Raw genomic sequence first — 23,678 nt, forward strand, 5'->3', positions numbered from 1 at the left:
CACTTTATTATAAAACAGGCTTTGGGTTAGGTGATTTTGCCCAACTGTAGGCTAATGTAGGTGTACTGAGCTCATTTCATATAGGCCAGGCTAAACTATTATGTTTGGTGGGTTAACTTTATTAAATGAATTTTTTTTTTTCGTTACGCGGGCCTCTCACTGCTGTGGCCTCTCCCGTTGTGGAGCACAGGCTCCGGACGCGCAGGCTCAGCGGCCATGGCTCACGGGCGCAGCCGCTCCGCCGCATGTGGGATCTTCCCGGACCGGGGCACAAACCCGCGTCCCCTGCATCGGCAGGCGGACTCTCAACCACTGCGCCACCAGGGAAGCCCTAAATGCATTTTTGACTTATGATATTTTCAGCTTAGAATGGGGTTATTGGGCCATAACCTCACTGTAAGGTGAGGAAGATTGGTATATTATTAAATTAAATGTTCCAGGATATTCGGTCTTCCCTATTTTATTACCTTTGAGATATTAAGAGTACAGTGGAGTACTCTGACTACCGGGTTCTTATTTCTTTCTGGACTGGAGAGATCTCTTCCACCACCAAGCGCTTTGACCCCTCTCCCCTCTTAAAAATAAGAACCTATGGTTTAGGAAACAGGAAGCAGCTAAGGGACATGTGACTTCCTCTTTCTCTGCCTGGCAGTCTCATCCTAACTCTGCTCATTTTGACTTTCCAGGGGAAGGAACATAACAGCCCTCAGTCTACCAAGAAGAGCAACAGGAAAAGGTGACAAGCTCTATTTTTCATGACTTTATATCATAATTCACTTAGATTAAAAAAAACTATGGATTTCTAAATCTTCATCCAGGAAAGAGATTTTCTGTATCAAAGATCAACTGAGACATGAATATGCTACAGGTTCACTCCTTCCATAGCAAGGTGGTTGCCAGGCAACCGAGAGCCGTCAAGGACTCTTAGTTTTTACAAATCTCCGATGGCTAGAGAGGACCACTGCTCTCCTCCTTGATGCACTGACAGGACTGTTGAATTGTGTTATTAGTTTTTGTGTGTTACTTGTTTGAGACGGCAATAGCAGCAGCAGATATTCCACATCAAGGAGTAGGATGTATGCTGTTTGGAACAGAGTAACAGGTCTTAGAGTTTAATTAGTAAAACAAGTATTTCAAGGCTGAAATGAGCAACAGAAAATGCACTTATCTCTGCTTTCATGTGCATCTCAGACCTGAAACTGTCTAAACTCTGAATAAGAGTTTGAATTAGCCATGCTATTGAACACAATTTACAGAGTGAAAATGATTACTATGATTAAAATTCTCAAGTTACATGTCTCTGGTTGAGAATGATAGTATATTATATTAGTAGTTGTGACAGAGGTCCTCTCAGAAAAAAAAGTGTTTGCTAAGAAGCATAATTTAATAATGGCTTTGGGTTGAATTTGAGCATCTGTCGGTTCTTTTGTGGTTTGTACCATTGAGAGGAGACAGTTTTCTAGATAAGTGAGGTGGGAGAGTAGAGAGTCCCAGCCTGGAGGGAGATGATTAAAAGTGGGGAGGTAGGAAACAGTTACGGAAGGAAGAAGTCCCATAAACATTGCTATAAAAAGCAAACTTTCTTCATGACCATTAAAAAATGCTCTGTGTAAAGTTTATAAAATCCCAAAGTGCTTCATATGAGTGATTTCTGTAGCTAATAGGGAAGTTGATTAGGGACTAAGATTCATATTGTTTCACTGTAGATATAGCAAAGAAAAGGCATCCCAAGAAATCAAGAAGCAGAGAGGGGCAGACATCACACAATGGAGGCTTAATTCTAATATAATAAGCAGGGCAGGGTGGAGAAAGCTCTTGACGTAGGTTGTGGTGGCCACGAAGGTTCTCCACTCAAATCTCATTCAAAGAACCTGCTTCTGGGAGCATAGCTGACTGATGGTCTCCAGTTAAAGTTGGAGCCTGGCCTCTTCCCAGCCAGTAATGGATCATGGCAGGGGGATTGGTGGGAGACACTCCTTCCCAACATTGGACTTTTTCATCGGGAAACTTTGCTCAGGTTGCTCCCCAGAGGCCTGGCAGAGACTGTCCAGGAGCTGTGCTGTGGTCTGAAGCTTTCTAACCGACGCTTCCTTCCCTCTTTCTTTTCAAGGAGCGGTAGTCTGAGGTTTCCCTTGACTGTCCATCCTTACTGTTCACCTTTCACAGGCGTTTCCCCAATAAATCTCTGGTATAACTGTTCCCACCTTAACATCCACTTCTCACAGTAACACAGAGTTTAGCCTTGAGTCGAGAGCTTGGCAGCTGCTGTAAATAATCTACAGAGCCAGTATCTTTTTTTTAATGTAACCTGTATTCTTCACTAGGATTAGGCAAGTAATAAAAAGAATCATACCCCCAAATGGCCAGGCTCCGTCCAAGAGGATATGCCTGCATACATGGTAAGATTTGGGGGAATGAGATTAGAGGTAAGACAATAGTGCTATCCTTTCTCCTTTCTGCCCACACGCCCAAGTCAAAGGGACATTTTCCCTATCTTCTTCATGTCTGGTATTCAATTGTTAAGACAGTTGAAACACATAAGTAGCCTGGGCAACATTTAAATAAATGATTTTCTTATTATTCAGTTTTTCCCATAAGCTATTTTGTAACAGTGCTAACACACATTTCTCTCAGGGGAGAAGTCCCACCAGATTGTAGTTTCCACTCAGAGTTCAAATACATCTTTCTAAGATAATCTCAGCCTCAATATATTTCCCAAGGTCTGCTATCCAGTCTTATTCGTTTCTACCTTATTATAAAGGTATGAAACAGATGGGGGAATATTTTTCTCATTCTACTCAGTACATTGAGTTTACTTCTTTTGAAGTACTCCTGGCAAACGTTCCCATTTTATTTTTGCATTAAAATATAAACTATATGATACAATCTCATTAAAAGTTCAAAACTGAATATATATTTATGAATAATTGAATAGAGAACACTTTATACTCCAAAATTCCTATTTGAGAGAAAACTACGGTTTCGGAAAAAATATTGTGACAAAATGCTTTGGTTGTGTATAATACCACAAGACTGATACAATACTAATGGCCTCTCAACTGCCTTCTAGAAGAAGCTAGAAGCACCTTTGGTGTTTCTGATCAAATATTGCTAAAAAAGTGTTGGGATTGGGAACTGAGTAAGAACTGAATGGTTCTAAATGTAAAAGAGAAGAACGTGAAGTATTTAAATGGAAAAGCTGGGACAGAGCTAAGAATATACAAGAAAGGCCACAATTTGTATTTTTGTATTTTATTCCTTCTTTTTCTTCTACCAGTTGACTAAAACTTTCTTTGTATTTTTAACTTTACATTTTTTTGAGACGGAGAGGATCTGATAACATTTGCTAATAGTCACTATCATGTAAGGCAGATATTTTGAAACCAGATCACCTTACAATTTGTTATCTCAAGAGATGAGGGCCTATGGTAGAGAGTATGACCAACTGAAACTCCAACCTTTATAGAGAATTTGAGGCATGACAGTTTACCTTAAATGAGGAATATGGGGATACATGGTAGCATTATTGAGAAGGCATTGCTCAGTACCATACTGAACTGATAGGAATGAGACCGTCTTGGGACATCAAGGTAGTGTCTTTTCCTGAAGCAAAATGTGGCCATGCTTACTGACCAGTAAAATAAATAACAATAGTCTTCTTCTGGAGCAAAGGGCAGTCAGGCTTAATGTCCATTAAAAACGATTCAGGGTTCTTTTTCTGTAACACACCCCGCTGTGTGTGTAGGTGTCACCTGGCCCTCTTCCTTCCACCCTCTGGGAATCTGAGAACTGGCACAATAAAATACTAATACTTCGGTATGACTGTTGGTGTGAGTAATGAAGTCCTCTGTCTCTGACCCAGGAGTGTCTTGTCTCCTGAGGACTTTCATGGAACTGCAGCAGCGTCGTGTGTTCGTCTGCAGGTAGACTAGAATCTCTGTCCCTTCATAGTTTTTAACAGTTTTGGTGATGAGGGTGGGATGCTGAGAGGAGCGTGGACTTCTGGAAGAGGACGGGCAAGAACCTTATGGGTTAATTAACATAATTTGAGGGAAGTCCGTGAAAGTTGGTAAAATGTATCGTCAGTCAGGTAACAAACTGTCCTCCTGTTAATGGATACCTACTAAGAAGTAGTTTCCAAGACAACTGCCTGACTTGTTGCTGACTCCCTTTGAGGGGAGAGTAGTTTCTCACCAATCGTTCAGGCAGCCTCAGGTTTAACTGCTCTAACAACAGTAGTAACATTCAGCTAGTACTCTCGGAACTGATACAAGGAGGTAAAGTACTAACTCATTTCAGAAAAAAAAAAAAAAAATTAAACAGATGAGTACCAACACTGCGTTGAGAACTGATAGAAACTTGTAGCCACTATGGGCAGTAAACAGGCACATTATTAGAACTTTGGCTCGTTCCATTGAGAGATGAGAGAGTGAGGGACTTAATGCCTTTTACAGAAGAATTGGCACCAGATACACCATTGCTCAGCCCCTCCTGCTGTCTGTCAGCCAACCTTGGATCTATTCGCCCCTTAGAGTAAAATATCTCAGATTTTTTTGAAGTGAATCCTGGGGCTATAAGGTGACTTTGACTCTCTCAGGAAGATTTTCCAGAAGCAGGCAAATTCCCATATAAAATCATCCATGACTGGCTACTGACTAGTATTCCAGCTTTTAGGGTTTCGGATTGCTTACAGCCCTGATGAAGGCAACCCACTGGCCGAGGAAAAATTAAATCCCCAAAAATCCAGATAAATTCTTGCAGTAAACCTGACCACTATGGAAAATTTCCCAGCCCTCACATTGAAACCAGGCATGGCTTTAGGAAATATTATCATGCTAATGAGACAGCAGATGTTTCAAGTTCGTATGTTCCTGTGCGCTTCCCAAACTCAGGATAGCAAAAGGGAGCAAACCCCAGGGTCCTAGAGGAAAGCGCTGTGTCTTTGGCTGTGACTGTTGAGTCGAGGGGCTCCTAGAGGTGAAATACACGGTGTCCAGAATGATGACGTTACCGTCCCCCCATCCAATATGTGGATTTTGAAGCAGTAAATATATTAGAATGTTGCTGGCTGAGCTGCAAGCAGCCACCAGGTTACTCACTGGACAGAGCTGCACTCTGTGCCCAGTCACACGTCCCTCCTGCTGCACTCCTGCCTCAGCTGCTTTCTGAGGAAAGATGATTGAAGGTGAGTACAGGGCCTCTCTGTGCCCGTGAGAGACTGAAGGCCATATACAGTCATTCCCCTAAGCTGGGGGACTTAGGAGAGGGGAAGAACTAAAACTCTTATTGCTTTGATGGAAACAGGTATGAGTCTTCATCCCACCTGAACCTGCTAAAAGTGAGATCACTCATATTCAGTTTGCTAGGGTTTGGCAGGTGTCATAATGGGGAAAGGAAGCCAATATGAGAGTCATTGCTTCTACATCTAATTGTATAGTAGGAATTGATACATGGTGTGCTTGTACTTTCCCATCCCATAAGTTAGATGTAAGACTAGATTTTGTGATCTAGAAATCGTTTATCTTATTATGCAAACCATTCTTTGGAAAAGGTCTAGCTTATTTGAAAGAGGGAATATATACATATACTCTCCAAAATGTCAGATTCAATATGGAAATCGAACAAATAAAAGTCAGATTAGCTTAAAGTATCTTGTTAACTAGATGGCTGGCCTTTTTTTTCAATAGCGAAATAGATCTTTTTCAAAACAAAACAAACAAAAGCCAACCCCTCAAATCTTCTGTACAACAAAGGTGTTCAAATTTCCTGCTAGTTTATAATATAGCCATTTAGGTTGTCAGAATACAGTTGATCAATCAATAAACAATAATTATAAAATAATGAAAAGATTCCTAAGGGATAATTTATTTAGGGAGTTGCTATGCCGGCAAAGCTTATGATCACTCTGTAAATCTAGCATCTCTTCCTGCGGGAAGCTTTCCTTCACACACCATGGATGTTAGTACCCTTCCCCAGTGCTCACATATGCTCCTGTTTAAGAATGTATTCCTTATTGAGCCTGTGCTCTAGAGCCCATGCTCCTCAACAAGAGAAGCCACCGCAATGAGAAGCCGGCACACCACAACAAAGAGTAGCAGCTCTCACTCGCTGCAACTAGAGAAAGCCCGCACGCAGCAACAAAGATCCAACACAGCCAAAAATAAATTAACAAACAAATAAATAAATCTATTTTTTAAAAAAAGAATGTATTACTGGCCTTGTGATGGCATTTCTCTTTAAACAGAAAGTTAGCTTCTTAAAGGCAGGGACTTCATCATATTACATTATATTTTGCCACACATTTATACAAAGCTTAACACATACCAAGTGATTCTTTTATTCTTTTGGGGGAGTGGGGATACATAATAAACAATATATGTTAGGAAGAATATATTCTAAACCACCTTGAAAAACAATTATTTGCCAAAGTAGTAGAACTACTGTTTCCTCACAGTCTATTAAATCAGTGTTAGATGGGTTCCTATATCTAGGCAAATATCTCATATATATGTTAATACAGAATAACAGCTACATCCCAAAAGGATATTAACAGTAAGTTTGACTTTTTGAAAGTAAATGTAATAAAAATGCAAGAGGTTTGTTTGGATTTGCCTCTGTGGGAAAAAAGTCTGTTTTGCTGTCAGTAAAAATGATGTCCTGCACATCTTTGTGGGCCACATGGCTGAGACTTTTCTTGTTACATTTTGAAGTAGAAAGATTTCTCCTTGTCACCTTCAATTTGACATTTTACAGGAACTAGAAGCATAAGTCAGGTAGGGAGACATGTTACATATTGTCTTTTCCCCTCTGACTACCAGTAATCTTAAAAGTCAACAATGTCGGATTTCAATTTTGTTCACAGAATTACCACACTGTGCATTGAAAAAAACAATTGTTACTGCTTTCATTATTCTAAATCTTTCCTATGGGATGATTAAAAGGAGAGGAAAAAAAAAAAAAACTTGACTTGCCTGACAACTGGTTTTATTTTACCTTGCTTAAACATAGTACTTTAAACTTCTTAGTGAATTGGGCACATGGAGCAGTTGCCTGCCTAATACAATATGTATAAACTAAGAAGGAAATCAGTTCTGTCAACTGGCCTTGAGCATTTATTCAACGATTTTTGTTGTCATTGTTAGGTGCCTACTATGTGAAATGTACTATATGAGGTTTGGATTGGTTACAAAAATGAATGACACAGATATCTCTTTGGAAGGCTTTTAATGGACTCCACATTTGGGGAAATAGTTGCTATATTATTGTTCATGGTAGAAAAAATAATAATAATTTCTTCCCCAAAACCTGTTGATTTCTACTGCAGGAGCTTATTTCTATTTATAAAATCATAAAACAAAATACAGGATGTCTTTTTTCATACATTTAATTTGTAAGCTTTACCTTAATCATATGTGGATCAAATCATTAATATCAACAGCAGTGACTTAGTAAATCTCTATAAAAGTTCACATGTTGTATTCAGTTAACTAAAATGCATAGATTTAGATGTGCTGTAATGCCTTGCTGATTCATTGAAGCAGAATTGGTAAATTCTCTAGAGAGATTATTGTGGGCCAAGCCCCCCTACCCAGAACTTTTGCCTGTATTTCATTGTATCACCATCAGGTAGCAGTAGAGTCCTGATAAAGAGTACTCAACAGAGAACAAGAGATACAGCATCGTTTGGAAAAAAACGAAATCTTGTGCTGAGTATAGTAGTTAGTTATAGAAATAGCTAGATTAACAAATTAAGAACCAAACTACTAAACTGCTTTACAAAGTAATCAGTTTTAAAATAGAAAACTATTCTGAAAGTATTTCATTCATTTAGTTTTTCAGTAAATATGTATTGAACACCTGATAGGTTTTCAGGCAACTCCCAAGGGTCTGGGGAGAAGAAAGGACAAAACAGAGATGGTTCTTGTTCTCCTTGCGCTTCAGTGTGTGGGGGTCATTAATTTATGATTAGTAAAATAATTTGTAATTGCAAGTAATACAGCAAGGAAAAAAAACAGAGTACTCTGTTAGAACATAGAACATAGCAGTGAGGAGGGGATCTAATCTCTCTGGGTGATATTTAATTTGAGACCTCATTTTAAAAAAAGAAGAGGAAAAGACAACCAGAAAAGGATGATGGGAAGAACATCTCACCAAGAATGTTTCATGAAAAAAAAAGCAACAGGGCTTGTACTCAAAAAGTAATATATTTATTAAGAGAGTTACTTTCTTTGCAAGAACATGATCAATTTTCCATTATGAAACTACCTCTAACCAATCTTAGCCTTTAGACAGTTTCTCTACAACGGCAACAAAAAGTAGTTTCAAAATTGATAGTAGAGGGTGTAACAATGATTTATTCAGTATTGGGCATGATGTTTTGGTTGTCCTTGCCTCTTGAGAATATATAATTAGCACATGCCCTTAGCAAAGGGCCATCCTGTCACCAGTTGTTTCAGAGTCCACAAATGTCACTGTGAAATCCCATCAAGTATGACGAGCTGCTTCACCACTTAAAATAGTCATATTTATATGTCACTGCTATCCTATTGCTCAACCAAACACAATACATAAAAACGATGGTAGTTAGTTTCTCTCTGAATTAAATGTTTCCTTTTCCTACTTGGGAATTTATTGACTGTCATGCACAGCTGAGAGAGGCATTTCTCCAGAACTGGTGTTGAGGCATCTCAACATCAGAACTCCCCTATTTCTCTTGCACTGCAGCAATCAAGCATTGCTTGATAACTTCAATATGTTGTGTTTTTTCACTAAAGTATTAAAAAGCAGCAAGTGCTAAATGCTCTATTTTAGGTTAAAAATAAAATTTTATACACTATGTATTTTACTACTAGATGACAGTACCAAAATAAGAAAATTTAATTAGAAATAAAAATAAAGGGAGAAAAAAGTAAAGGAAAATGAAAGTGTATATTAATTCATGAGATAAAAGCTTTATAGTCCACAGAGTATAGATTACCAAAAAACTCTGTGATTTGTCTCACTTGTTCATTGCTTTGTCACCTGTGTACATATATGTTTCCATGGTATTAGCATCCATGTGAGTTAAAATATCATCATTTTCATGCCACCGCACAGTCCGTTGAGGCCTTGGAGAGATCAAGGTGGGACTAATATAATTCGGCTTAAGAGCTATCCCACAGGGCATCTGAAGATACAGGTAGACAAGTCCTAGGTGTGCCATTTATCCCTGAGTTTGCTGGAGACATTATCATCAGGGAGGGGAGAAATGTGTGTATGTATATATGTTTTCCCTAACCAATCTACATATTGATTGCATTGAACATTTTTATTCCCAAGATCTGATCAAGAAAAAGGATCCTAGTTTTAAAAAAGAACAAAAAAAGAACTAGTGACACCAACTGCCCAGACTTTTAGTTTTCTACCTTGGTTCCATTTCAGGTGTATACTTCACTGTAAATGCTAGTGTAACATCTCCAGGACCAAAGCTCTGATGATTATTCAAAGTGGAAAAGATAAATAGTCTAGTTAGTTCTCAGTCTCATACAAACAAGCAGGGTGGTCATGGCAGCAGATGTCACTTTATGTGTTAAGTTCCACCCACATACGGTATCATCCACCATCCCCACCCCAATTCTATTTTCAGAGGCACCTGCTAAACCTCACTGTTACATCTCCAAGCGGTTCTACAACAGAAACAGGTGTACAAGTTCTTATTGACTTGTTTACTCCTAAAAGCCTCGGTTTAGAAACACGACACTAATTAGGCTCAACAGTAGTGTCTCCCCTAGAGAGATGAAGTTTAATAACATTGAGAACAAAACAATTTGTGATGAGCTCCTAAATAATTTGTACTGGACTCTTAACTATTCCTTTTCCATCATAATTGAAATTCAGGTTCAGATTCTAATTTATCCTATTATTTGAATAATATTAGAGTTACCATACTGAAAAGAGAAAGCTGACCAGGCAGGTCACAGAAAGGCCAGGAATAAAAGAATTATTCTAGATTTACATTTGGCATAAGGAACAATTTCTAACAAACAATAGGTAATTAATTCCTTCAGCATGGCATCATTATGGATTAGCTTTTAGTTCTTGAATCATTAAGCTGATGACATAAATTCGAGAAAGATAATCTAACCAACATTTCTGCCAAAATTTCAAGTAATGTGGCAGAAGTATTCATGAAGAAAAACCGAGGTGTTAACCAAGATGAGAATGAAAAAAATCAATATAACTGCCTGTGCTTAGCTGAAGTCAATGCTTTACCTCATTGTTACAACATTTTTTTTTAACATCTTTATTGGAGTATAATTGCTTTACAATCGTGTGTTAGTTTCTGCTTTATAACAAAGTGAATCAGTTATAGATATACATATGTCCCCGTATCTCTTCCCTCTTGCATCTCCCTCCCTCCCACCCTCCCTATCCCACCCCTCTAGGTGGTCACAAAGCACTGAGTTGATCTCCCTGTGTTATGCGGCTGCTTCCCACTAGCTAGCTATTTTACATTTGGTAGTGTATATATGTCCATGCCACTCTCTCACTTCTTCCCAGCTTATCCTTCCCCCTCCCCGTATCCTCAAGTCCATTCTCTAGTAGGTCTGCATCATTATTCCTGTCTTGCCCCTAGGTTCCTCATGACCATTTGTTTTTAGATTCCATATATATGTGTTAGCATATGGTATTTGTTTTTCTCTTTCTGACTTACTTCACTCTGTATGACAGTCTCTATGTCCATCCACCTCACTACAAATAACTCAGTTTTGTTCCTTTTTATGGCTGAGTAATATTCCATTGTATATATGTGCCACATCTTCTTTATCCATTCATCTGTTGAAGGACACTTAGGTTGCCTCCATGTCCTGGCTATTGTAACTAGAGTTGCAATGAACATTTTCATACATGACACTTTTTGAATTATGATTTTCTCAGGGTATATGCCAAGTAGTGGGATTGCTGTGTCGTATGGTAGTTCTATTTTTAGTTTTTTAAGGAACGTCCATACTGTTCTCCATAGTGGCTGTATCAACTTACATTCCCACCAACAGTGCAAGAGGGTTCCCTTTTCTCCACACCTTCTGCAGCATTTATTGTTTGTAGATTTTTTGATGATGGCCATTCTGACCGGTGTGAGATGATATCTCATTGTAGTTTTGATTTGCATTTCTCTAATGATTAACGATGTTGAGCATTGTTTCATGTGTTTGTTGGCAATCTGTATATCTTCTTTGCAGAAATGTCTATTTAGGTCTTCTGCACATTTTTGGATTGGGTTGTTTGTTTTTTCAATATTGAGCTGCATGAGCTGCTTGTAAATTTTGGAGATTAATGCTTTGTCAGTTGCTTCATTTGCAAATATTTTCTCGCATTCTGAGGGTTGTCGTTTCGTCTTGTTTATGGTTTCCTTTGCTGTGAAAAAGCTCTTAAGTTTCATTGGGTCCCATTTGTTTATTTTTGTTTTTATTTCCATTTCTCTAGGAGGTGGGTCAAAAAAGATCCTGTTGTGATTTATGTCATAGAGTGTTCTGCCTATGGTTTATTCTAAAGTTTGATGGTGTCTGGCCTTACATTTAGGTCTTTAATCCATTTTGAGTTTATGTTTATGTATGGTGTTAGGGAGTGTTCTAATTTCATTCTTTTACATGTAGCTGTCCAGTTTTCCCAGCACCACTTATTGAAGAGGCTTTTATTCACTGTATATTCTTGCCTCCTTTATCAAAGATAAGGTGACCATATGTGCATGGGTTTATCTCTGGGCTTTCTATCCTGTTCCATTGATCTATATTTTGGTTTCATGCCAGTACCATACTGTCTTGATTACTGTAGCTTTGTAGTATAGGCTGAAGTCAGGGAGCCTGATTCCTCCAGCTCCGTTTTTCTTACTCAAGATTGCTTTGGGTATTCGGGCTCTTTTGAGTTTCCATACAAATTGTAAAATTTTTTGTTCTAATTCTGTGAAAAATGTCATTGGTAGTTTGATAGGGACTGACCTGAATCTGTAGATTGCTTTGGGTAGTATAGTCATTTTCACAATGTTAATTCTTCCAATCCAAGAACATGGTATATCTCTCCATCTATTTGTATCATCTTTAATTTCTTTCATCAGTGTCTTATAATTTTCTGCATACAGGTCTTTTGTCTCCTTAGGTAGGTTTATTCCTAGATATTTTATTCTTTTTGTCGCAGTGGTAAATGGGATTGTTTTCTTAATTTCACTTTCAAATTTTTCATCATTAGTGTATAGGAATGCGAGAGATTTCTGTGCAATAATTTTATATCCTGCTACTTTACCAAATTCATTGATTAGCTCTAGTAGTTTTCTGGTAGCATCTATTGGATTCTCTATGTATAGTATCATGTCATCAGCAAACAGTGACAGCTTTACTTCTTCTTTTCCCATTTGGATTCCTTTTATTTCTTTTTCCTCTCTGATTGCTGTGGCTAAAACTTCCAAAACTATGTTGAATAATACTGGTGAGAGTGGGCAACCTTGTCTTGTTCCTGATCTTAGTGGAAATGCTTTCAGTTTTTCACCATTGAGGATGATGTGGCTGTGGGTTTGTCATACATGGCCTTTATTATGTTGAGGAAAGTTCCCTCTATGCCTACTTTCTGCAGGGGTTTTATCATGAGTTGGTGTTGAATTTTGTCGAAAGCTCTCTCTGCATCTATTGAGATGATCATATGGTTTTTCTCCTTCAATTTATTAATATGGTGTATCACGTTGATTGATTGCATATATTGAAGAATCCTTGCATTCCTGGGATAAACCACACTTGATCATGGTGTATGATCCTTTTAACGTGCTGTTGGATTCTGTTTGCTAGTATTTTGTTGAGGATTTTTGCATCTATGTTCATCAGTGATATTGGCCTGTAGTTTTCTTTCTTTGTGACATCCTTGTCTGGTTTTGGTATCAAGGTGATGGTGGCCTCGCAGAATGAGTTTGGGAGTGTTGCTCCCTCTGCTATATTTTGGAAGATATTGAGAAGGAGAGGTATTAGCTCTTCTCTAAATGTTTGATAGAATTTGCCTGTGAAGCCATCTGGTCTTGGGCTTTTGTTTGTTGGAAGATTATAATCACAGTTTCAATTTCAGTGCTTGTGGTGGTCTGTTCATATTTTCTATTTTTTCCTGGTTCAGTCTTGGAAGGTTGTGCATTTCTAAGAATTTGTCCATTTCTTCCAGGTTTTCCATTTTCTTGGCTAGAGTTGTTTGTAGTAATCTCTCATGATCCTTTGTACTTCTGCAGTGTCAGTTGTTACTTCTCCTTTTTCATTTCTAATTCTATTGATTTGAGTCTTCTCCCTTTTTTTCTTGATGAGTCTGGCTAATGGTTTATCAATTTTGTTTATCTTCTCAAAGAACCAGCTTTTAGTTTTATTGATCTTTGCTATCATTTCCTTCATTTCTTTTTCATTTATTTCTGATCTGATTTTTATGATTTTTTTCCTTCTGCTAACTTTGAGGTTTTCTTGTTCTTCTTTCTCTATTTGCTTTAGGTGTAAGGTTAGGTTGTTTATTTGAGATGTTTCTTGTTTCTTAAGGTAGGATCATATTGCTATAAACTTCCCTCTTCGAACTGCTTTTGCTGCATCCCATAGGTTTTGGGTCGTTGTGTTTTCATTGTCATTTGTTTCCAGGTAATATTTGATTTCCTCTTTGATTTCTTCAGTGATCTCTTGGTTATTAAGTAATGTGTTGTTTAGCCTCCATGTGTTTGTATTTTTTACAGATTTTTTCCTGTAATTGATATCTAGTCTCATAGTGTTGTGGTCGGAAAAGACACTTGATACGATTTCAATTTTCTTAATTTTACCAGGACGTGATTTGTGACCCAGGATGTGATCTGTCCTGGAGAATGTTCCATGAGCACTTGAGAAGAATGCGTATTCTGTTGTTTATGAATGGAATGTCCTATAAGTATCAATAAGTCCATCTTGTTTAATATATCATTTAAAGCTTGTGTTTCCTTATTTATTTTCATTTTGGATGATCTGTCCATTCGTGAAATTGGGGTGTTAAAGTCCCCTGCTATGATTGTGTTATTGTTGATTTCCACTTTTATGGCTGTTAGTATTTGCCTTATGTATTGAGGTGCTCCTATGTTGGGTGCATAAATATTTACAATTGTTATATCTTCTTCTTGGATTGATCCCTTGATCATTATGTAGTGTCCCTCTTTGTCTCTTGTAATAGTCTTTGTTTTAAAGTCTATTTTGTCTGATATGAGAATTGCTACTCCAGCTTTCTTTTCATTTCTACTTGCATGGAATATCTTTTTCCATCCCCTCACTTTCAGTCTTTATGTGTCCCTAGGTCTGAAGTGGGTCTCATGTAGACAGCATATATATGGGTATTGTTTTTGTATCCATTCAGCCAGTCTTTTGGTTGGAGCATTTAATCCATTTACATTTAAGGTAATTATCAATATATATGTTCCTATTCCCATTTTCTTAATTGTTTTGGGTTTGTTATTGTAGGTCTTTTTGTTCTCTTGTGTTTCTTGTGTAGAGAAATTCCTTTAGCATTTGTTGTAAAGCTGGTTTGGTGGTGCTGAATTGTCTTAGCTTTTGCTTGTCTGTAAAGTTTTTAATTTCTCCATCAAATCTGAATGAGATCCTTGCTGGGTAGAGTAATTTTGGTTGTAGGTTTTTCTCCTTCATCACTTCAAATGTCCTGCCACTCCCTTCTGGCTTGCAGAGTTTCAGCTGAAAGATCAGCTGTTAACTTTATGGGATTCCCTTATGTGTTATTTGTTGTTTTTCCCTTGCTGCTTTTAATATTTATTCTTTGTATTTAATTTTTCATAGTTTGATTAATATGTGTCTTGGCGTGTTTCTCCTTGGATTTGTCCTGTATGGGACTCTCTGTGCTTCCTGGACTTGACTATTTCCTTTCCCACGTTAGGGAAGTTTTCAACTATAATCTCCTCAAATATTTTCTCAGTCCCTTTCTTTTTCTCTTCTTCTTCTGGGACCCCTATAAATCAAATGTTGGTGCATTTAATGTTGTCCTAGAGGTCTCTGAGACTGTCCTCAATTGTTTTCATTCTTTTTTCTTTATTCTGCTCTGTGGTAGTTATTTCCACTATTTTATCTTACAGGTCACTTATCCGTTCTTCTGCCTCAGTTATTCTGCTATTGATTCCTTCTGGTGAATTTTTAGTTTCATTTATTGTGTTGTTCATCACTGTTTGTTTGCTCTTTAGTTCTTCTAGGTCTTTGTTTAAAAGTTTCTTGCATTTTCAACGTTCTATTTCTAAGATTTTGGATCATCTTTACTATCATTATTCTGAAATCTTTTTCAGGTAGACTGCCTATTTTCTCTTCATTTGTTAGGTCTGGTGGGTTTTACCTTGTTCCTTCATCTGCTGTGTGTTTCTCTGTCTTCTCATTTTGCTTAACTTACTGTGTTTGGGGTCTCCTTTTCGTAGGCTGCAGGTTGGTAGTTCCTGTTGTTTTTGGTTTCTGTCCCCAGTGGCTAAAGTTGGTTCAGTGGGTTGTGTAGGCTTCCTGGTGGAGGGGACTAATGCCGGTGTTCTGGTGGTTGAGGCTGGATCTTGTCTTTCTTGTGGGCAGGACCATGTCTGGTGGTGTGTTTTGGGGGTGTCTGTGGCCTTATGAGCTTAGGCAGCCTCTCTGCTAATGGGTGGGGTTGTGTTCCTGTCTTGCTAGTTGTTTGGCATAGGCTGTCCAACAGTGTAGCTTGCTGGTCGTTGAGTGGAGCTGTGTCCTGGCGTTGAGATGGAGATCTCTGGGAGATTGTCGTCGTTTGATATTATGTGGAGCTGGGAGGTCTCTGTGGACCAGTGTCCTCAAGTTGTCTCCCCCACCTCAGAGGCTCAGCTCTGATGCCTGGCTGGAGCACCAGAAGCCTGTCCTCCACACGGCTCAGAATAAAAGGGAGGAAAAAAAGAAATAAAGGAAGAATAAGATAAAATAAAGTAAAATAAAATGAAGTTATTAAAATAAAAAAATAATTATTAAGAATTTTAAAAAATTAAGTAATTTAAAAAAAAAACGGACGGACAGAACCCTAGGACAAATGGTGAAAGCAAAGCTATACAGACAAAATGTCACAGAGAAGCATACACACACCCACTCACAAAAAGAGGAAAAGGGAAAAAATAATCTATGTTGCTCACAAAGTCCACCTCCTCAATTTGGGATGAGTCGTTGTCAATTCACGTATTCCACAGATGCAGGGTACATCAAGCTGATTGTGGAGATTTAATCCGCTGCTCCTGAGCCTGCTGGGAGACATTTCCCTTTCTCTTCTTTGTTCGCAGAGCTCCCGGGGCTCAGCTTTGGAATTGGCCCCGCCTCTGCGTGTAGGTTGCCTGAGGGCGTCTGTTCTTTGCTCAGACAGGACGGGGTTAAAAGAGCCGCTGATTCGGGGGCTCTGGCTCACTCAGGCCGGGGGGAGGAGGGAGGAGCACGGAGTGCGGCGCGGGCCTGCGGCGTGACGTTGCACCAGCGTGAGGCGCAGGCCGGCGTGACGTTGCACCAGCCTGAGGCGCACCGTGAATTCTCCCGGGTAAGTTGTCCCTGGATCCTGGGACCCTGGCAGTGGCGGGCTGCACAGGCTCTGGAGGGGAGGTGTGGAGAGTGACCTGTGCTCGCACACAGGCTTCTTGGTGGCGACAGCAGCAGCCTTAGTGTCTCATGCCCCTCTCTGGGGTCCGCGCTGGTAGCCGCGGCTCGCGTCCGTCTCTGGAGCTCCTTTAAGCAGCGCTCTGAATCCCCTCTCCTCGCGCACCAGGAAACAAAGAGGGAAGAAAAAGTCTCTTGCCTCTTCGGCAGGTCCAGACTTTTCCCCGGACTCCCTCCCGGCTAGCCGTGGTGCACTAGCCCCTTCAGGCTGTGTTCACGCCGCCAACCCCAGTCCTCTTCCGGAGCTCCGACTGAAGCCCGAGCCTCAGCTCGCAGCCCCGCCCGCCCCGGCGAGTGAGCAGACAAGCCTCTCGGGCTGGTGAGTGCCGGTCGGCACCGACCCTCTGTGCGGGAATCTCCCCGCTTTGTCCCCCGCACCCCTGTTGCTGTGCTCTCCTCCGCGGCTCCAAAGCTTTCCCCCTCCGCCACCCGCAGTCTCCGCCCACGGAGGGGCTTCCTAGTGTGTTGAAACCTTTCCTCCTTCACAGCTCCCTCCCACTGGTGCAGGTCCCGTCCCTATCCTTTTGTCTCTGTTTATTCTTTATTCTTTTGCCCTACCCAGGTACGTGGGGGGTTTCTTGCCTTTTGGGAGGTCTGAGGTCTTCTGCCAGCGTTCAGTAGGTGTTCTGTAGGAGTTGTTCCACGTGTAGATGTATTTCTGATGTATCTGTGGGGAGGAAGGTGATCTCCACGTCTTACTCTTTTGCCATCTTGAAGCTCCTCTGTTACAACTTTTAAAACAGTTGTGTCCTGAACCTTAATGTTTAAATGTGCCCCTTTGGTAAATATTTTAAATTTAAATGATAAATTTTAAATGGGAAAAAAGAAAGCAATTTATGTGTACTCTATTTTTTAAACGTATAATACAATACTAGTTATAGTAGTTAGGATTCAATAGACATTTTCACAACCAAATTCAAGAATATCGGGAATTGAGAACCTATGCCCTGTTGTCAAAAGCTGTGAAGGGTCTGAGATGTTTCCCTACTTGTGAGCTAACTAGTCAGGTGCCACATGTCCACGCATGCTGACAGAAGTTACTGAATGCTAGTGTCAGAGGTGAAGGATAGTATTATACTCACAGCAGTAGAAGTAGCCAGAGCATAAGCATTTGCACTACTTCCCAGAGTTTCACTTCTGACAAAGTGAAACAGACATGGCCAGACTGTGCTACACACACACAGTGAGTTGTGTTACAAGACAAGAACCCAGGGCTTCCCTGGTGGCGCAGTGGTTGAGAGTCCGCCTGCCGATGCAGGGGACACGGGTTCGTGCCCAGGTCCGGGAAGATCCCACATGCCGCAGAGCGGCTGGGCCCGTGAGCCATGGCTGCTGAGCCTGTTCGTCCGGAGCCTGTGCTCTGCAACGGGAGAGGCCACAGCAGTGAGAGGCCCGCGTACCGCAAAAAAAAGAGACAAAAACCCAGAGCTTAGAGAACTCAAATCTTTTATAATCAACAGTGAGCCTGCCTGACCTTCACCATGGAGAGGAACAGCATCTTTATGATGCTGGACAGCAAACAAGCCTGCCCTTTACTTCAGAGGGGGACACACTCTCTCATTTCCAAAGCTGTTTGCTGTACAAATAATCCTTGAAAAGGCAATCCAGAACAAAGGTAGTCAATGCTTCTGTTTGCAAGATGTGCAGAAACTTAAGACACCCACAGAGAAGTTTCCTGACGTACATTCCCCCAAACTTCTCCAGTCTTCAAAGCATTACCTTCCTGCGGTATCCCAGTCAAGTAAATCTTGTAGACTGTGTTGGAATTTTCTGTTTAGTCTTGTTACCTACAGCTGCCACTGATATCTGTCCCCCTTATTTTCAGCAAAAACCTAACAAAGTAGCCCTAGTAAATATGTTTTTAACAAGTTAATTAAAAAATGAGTGATAGATTAATATATGACAAAAAAAAGAGGAAACAATGTATACAATTTTCATTCTCCACTGCGGATGAGGGAAAGAATAATTTTTTAAAAATAAATCCAGGTTACTAATGAGAAATTTAAACTATGAATTGTGTCTCAATAAAAGTAATCTTTAAGAGAAAGTTTTCAGTGATGAAAGACAACCAACACTTTCAATCTCTTTTGATTACAAATATATTAGCAAGGGCTATGTTCAAAGATGCAAAAGTCTTCAAAGGCTAACTCCAACTTCAAAGAAGCATCCAGTGCATGCATAAAGGATGTTTTCTTTAAGAGTTTTTCAAGTCCTGGATGAATTTCGCAACGTAAAGTCAGTCTTTTAAAGTCAGTGAATAAAAAAGACAAAGTCTTAGAAGAGAATATGGGCTTTGAAATGCCCACAGCAGTATCATAATGCAATACTAGTAAAGTACAAAATAGGACATTCCTGCAAATTTTTGTCAAATAAAAAATATTGAATGATTGGATGAAGGTTAGAAATATCATTTTCCCCTTCCTTTTATTTTTTTAAACACCCCAGCGGAAATAACAAGGCAACTAACACCAACAGTTTCTATACTGTAAGACTTTGTTAGCAGTTGCCACTGATTTACCAAACCAAGAGTTTTCGCATATGCCCCAGAGGATAAGAGCAAACTAAGTCACATGTTTGTGAGTAAAAATGACCATCACTATATTAGCCCACTTTTGAAGATTAATTTTATAGGGTCCAGCATATCCATCCCATACAGTACTTTATTTCCTTATCATGGCACTTATGGGAATGCCACCCACATTGTGATTAAAGATGGATCAATGGCTTTGGCCTGGGAGAGGGAAGTTCTTTTCCAATGTCAACTGCTATTGGACTGTATAATAATTGGGCATAATAATTTAAAGAAGGATATTCATAAAACTGCATCCTCTAATGTACAGTAGAGAAAACAAAGCTGAGACATAAACCTCTAAGGAGAGGCAGCTCCTCGTCTGGTGTTAGTGCCCCTGAGAGGAGATGTGAGGACTACTCCGGGAGCGTGAATAAAAACCTGGACACGAACTACTTGCTACTAATCAGCCCGTGCTCCTGAGAACGAGGCTGGGGAAGAGAGCTGCTGGAGAATTATGCAGAAAAAAGCAAGTGTAGCAGCAGGAACAAGTCCATCTGCGTCCTCCTGCCTTGCTGCCCCCCACCAGCATCCCCTGTTGACACATCCTAACAGGGAGTCTGGCTGGCCTTTGCAGAGTCCCAGCACCAGTATCATGATAAAGAAGTAGAGAATCTAGAAAAGTGGGTATCTTAAAGTGGGCATCTTTTTAATGTAAAATAATCTGTGGTCTTGATGGAAGAAGGAAAATTTTCATGCTGTAGCCCGTCACCAAGGATTTTTGCTCCTCTTAATTTCCTTTATAATTCTATGTTCCATGATTGATTCTAAGTACTTATCTGAGAAACAAAGCACACACAGAAAAACATGCACTAGAGTGAGATTGGTAAATGTAGAAACAAAAACATTCTGAGCAAGCAGCATAGTCTACAGTGGCTGGGACTGGCTTCAGAGGAAGCAAATTCCATATGAACTAGCAACTACCATGATGTTGTTAGAAACAGAAACGATTGGGATTTCTGGGGTAGAATTTCTAATAGTTATACACAGTATGCTTCATATTTTAATATTGCTTCATATTTTAAAAATAATTTTAATTTATTCAAATCTAAAATGCCATTGTTTATTGAATAGGGAACTCTAATTTTTGACAGCAAAGAAGTTTGACAGTTTGACAACAGAGAATAAAAATCACTGTAGTATCTTTTTTAACATGTTATCGATTTTTCACATGATCTTAATGTATTTAACCCAGTGGAGGCAAAGACAATTATAACTGGCTTTGACTTTCCCAAACTTATGGTTGATTACAATTCAACATCAAACATTATTTTTATGTACACTTGAGTTTTTATAAATAGATCAACATACATAAAGTTTATTATGTAAGTGGGCTGTCTACCTCTTTCGTATTCTCAGCTCAGGAAATTTTGAAGTATTTCAATTAATTTGGAAGTCTCTTCCACTCTGTCAGGTTTTTCTATGGAATTATGCCTTACTAAATAAAAAAGGTAGTCATAAAATTGAACAGTTTTTTAACCAGAGAGTACTGTACCCCCAGACTCTCTTCAATGAAGTAATGTATATTAAACAAAAAAGTAACACTAGGTGGTGAAGAGAACTAAAAGTACATTATAATCATTTTAAGCAGCAGTAACCAATAATATATTAAGCGTTACTTTCAATTCTTAGACCTGAATTTTTGCTATTTTAAATTCCTCTGTGAGTTATTCTCATCTACTTATTAGGGGGATATGTCTCATTCTAGTACTGAGTAAATAATGAACCCACATTCTGAAGAATAAGGTTGTATTCCTTGATCTGCTCCCATTGACTTTTCCCATCAGCAGCTATCAGCAAAACAACTGAGACAGAAAGCTGGGAAGAGAGAGAGGCAGAAATAAATGAACAACATGTGTCAGTTCATATTATGGGAAAACTACTATCCTAGGAGTTTAAGGGAATAGAAAAAATGTTTTAATATATTTAATATATATTATCCTTTCTGCTGAAGCCCTTTATCAGGTGGAGAAATGTGATATATACATAAGGAGGATGAACATGACATGACCATTGAATCAGTAAACAGCACTTACCCACCTCATAGTGGTCAGATTTGGTAGTTGATTCAAGCAGAGACAAGTCTGTATCTAGGTGTCCACTTACACTATTTAATATAAAACTGAATACAGATGGTGGCACCTCTCACCAGCCTGTGCCCAGTGATATATCTGTGAATTCCATTCTAACTTTAAGGCTAACCAAGTGGGCGTAGAGAAACATTATCTTTTACCACTTGGTATCAATGTTGAGTTTTGTGTGGGGACTGCACCCCCTTAATCCAGTGATCAATCATACATCCAAATGCAAAGCTGCACTGCTTTTTTCCAGGACCCTGAGTACACACCATGGCAGACTAGACTCTTCTTCAGAGTGATACACTAGGGTGTCGCACAGCTGGAAAAATTACTTTAATTACCAGAAAATCAATCAGCAGTTACAGTGTTGCTATCTTTTACAATCAGTGGGAGAAATTAAAACCTCATGCTTAAGCATCAGCAGCTTGGCAAATCATCTTCCCTCCCTGGGCCTCCTTCCTCATCTCTAAAATCAGAGATATACTATTCAGAGGGTTATTGGATTAGTTAAATCAGTTAAAACATCAAATGTACACTGTGTCAGGTGACCTAAGAAGTACTCAGGTATGTTGTTTATACTACATTTGATCTTAGCCCAAAGGCTGAGAGGTGATTTATATCTTATTTATAAATAACTATTATGAAATCATTAGGAATTTGCAAGGATTGCACATTGATTTCAGTGTATCAAAATGCCACTGTCATTAATGGTATTGAGCTTGTATGTCCATGTCCTGTGGGTATCCATGTGTCATGCTCATCGTGAGATGAGCACAGGACCACACAAAAGAGAACATGCCTTGTATCATTCAGCAGATCCTCATGGAAAACAAAAGAAAGGTGCAGACATTTTTTAGGTGTCTCTGACATGCCCAGTGTGAGCTAGAAATTTTGTATGGATTATGTCCTTTAAACTTAACAACATTCTCATGAGTATATAATTATCACTATTTTAGTATCAATGTAAAATGAGTAAGATTAAATAATTGGTTCAAGACCAATGTAAACTACCTTTAATTAGACTCCAAAATTTCATACCTTTCTCATGATTATATTGAATCCCACAATTTACCAAGAAAAGTGTATGTAATATCTACTTCCAGAGCCATAAATCATTATTTAAAATAATAATAGCAATTTGTCACATTAACATGACATTTAAAAATATGCATTATGGCCAAGCTATAGAAACAGCCTAAGTGTCCATCAACAGATGAATGGATAAAGAAGATGTGGTATGTGTGTGTGTGGGTGTGTATATATATACACACACATATATATTCAGCCATGAGAAAAAATGGAATCCTACCATTTGTGACAACATAGGTAGACCTGGGGCATCATGTTAAGTGATTAAATCAGACAGAGAAAGACAAATACTGTGTGATATCACTTATATGTGGAATCTTTTTTTAATAGTCTAATTCACAGAAACAGAGAGTAGAAATGTGGTTGCCAGAGGCTTGGTGTTGGGGGTAGGAAATGAGGAGATGTTGGTCAGAGTACAAACTTCAGTTAGAATATGAATAAATTCTGGGAATCTCATGCACAGCATTGCTATTATAGATAACAATAACAATGCTGTACGATATACTTAAAAGTTGCTAAGAGAATAGGTCTTAAATGTTTTCATAGCACACACAAAAATAGTAATTATGTAATGTGATAAAGATGTTGGCTAACTCTAACACGGTAATCGTATTGCAATATATGAGAATCAAATCAATATTTTGTATACCTTAAGCTTAAACAATGTCATGTATCAATTAGATTTCAGTAAAGCTGGGGGAAGTATGCATTAGCTCATTTGGTTTGCATGAATACCTAACTTTAGAGATTCTAGATAATATGCTACCATTGATTAAGCAAGCTATAAAATATCCAGAAAAAAAGCAGGATAGCAAATAGGTTGTATATTTATGTTATTTCCCTACTCCTCATAGGTTTTTTAAAAAAACCATCCAGGAAATATGATATTGTTTCATAAATCTATATATCATTTGTATGTTTTCCAGGGGTAGATAAAGGGAGATTTTAGTATTGAAAGGCATTGAAATGCGAGGTCTATCGGGAAAGTTCTTCTTCAAAATGTGCCTGTTCAGGTCTGTACTGGGAGCACGATTGCTCTCAAGGACACTTCACCTGTAAGCTTTGAATTGGTGTCAGGAGCTTAGCTTGGTGTGCTCCCAGAGCTGTGAATAACCTCTGATTACCAGATCACAGATCTTCCACATTGATATGGGAGCATTTTTTCTTTTGTGTTTTTTTTTTTCTTTTTTGTGGGGAGTCTTGGCTGCTCCCAAGTGACAGTCTTAGGGTAGAACTGAGGATATCGACCCATGTGATTCACTGTGAAGAATCAAACTAGACCCCAAACTTTTATCATTTCTT

This window comes from Grampus griseus, assembly GCF_964374135.1.
Source record: "Grampus griseus genome assembly, chromosome: 12".
Classification (NCBI taxonomy): Eukaryota; Metazoa; Chordata; class Mammalia; order Artiodactyla; family Delphinidae; genus Grampus; species Grampus griseus.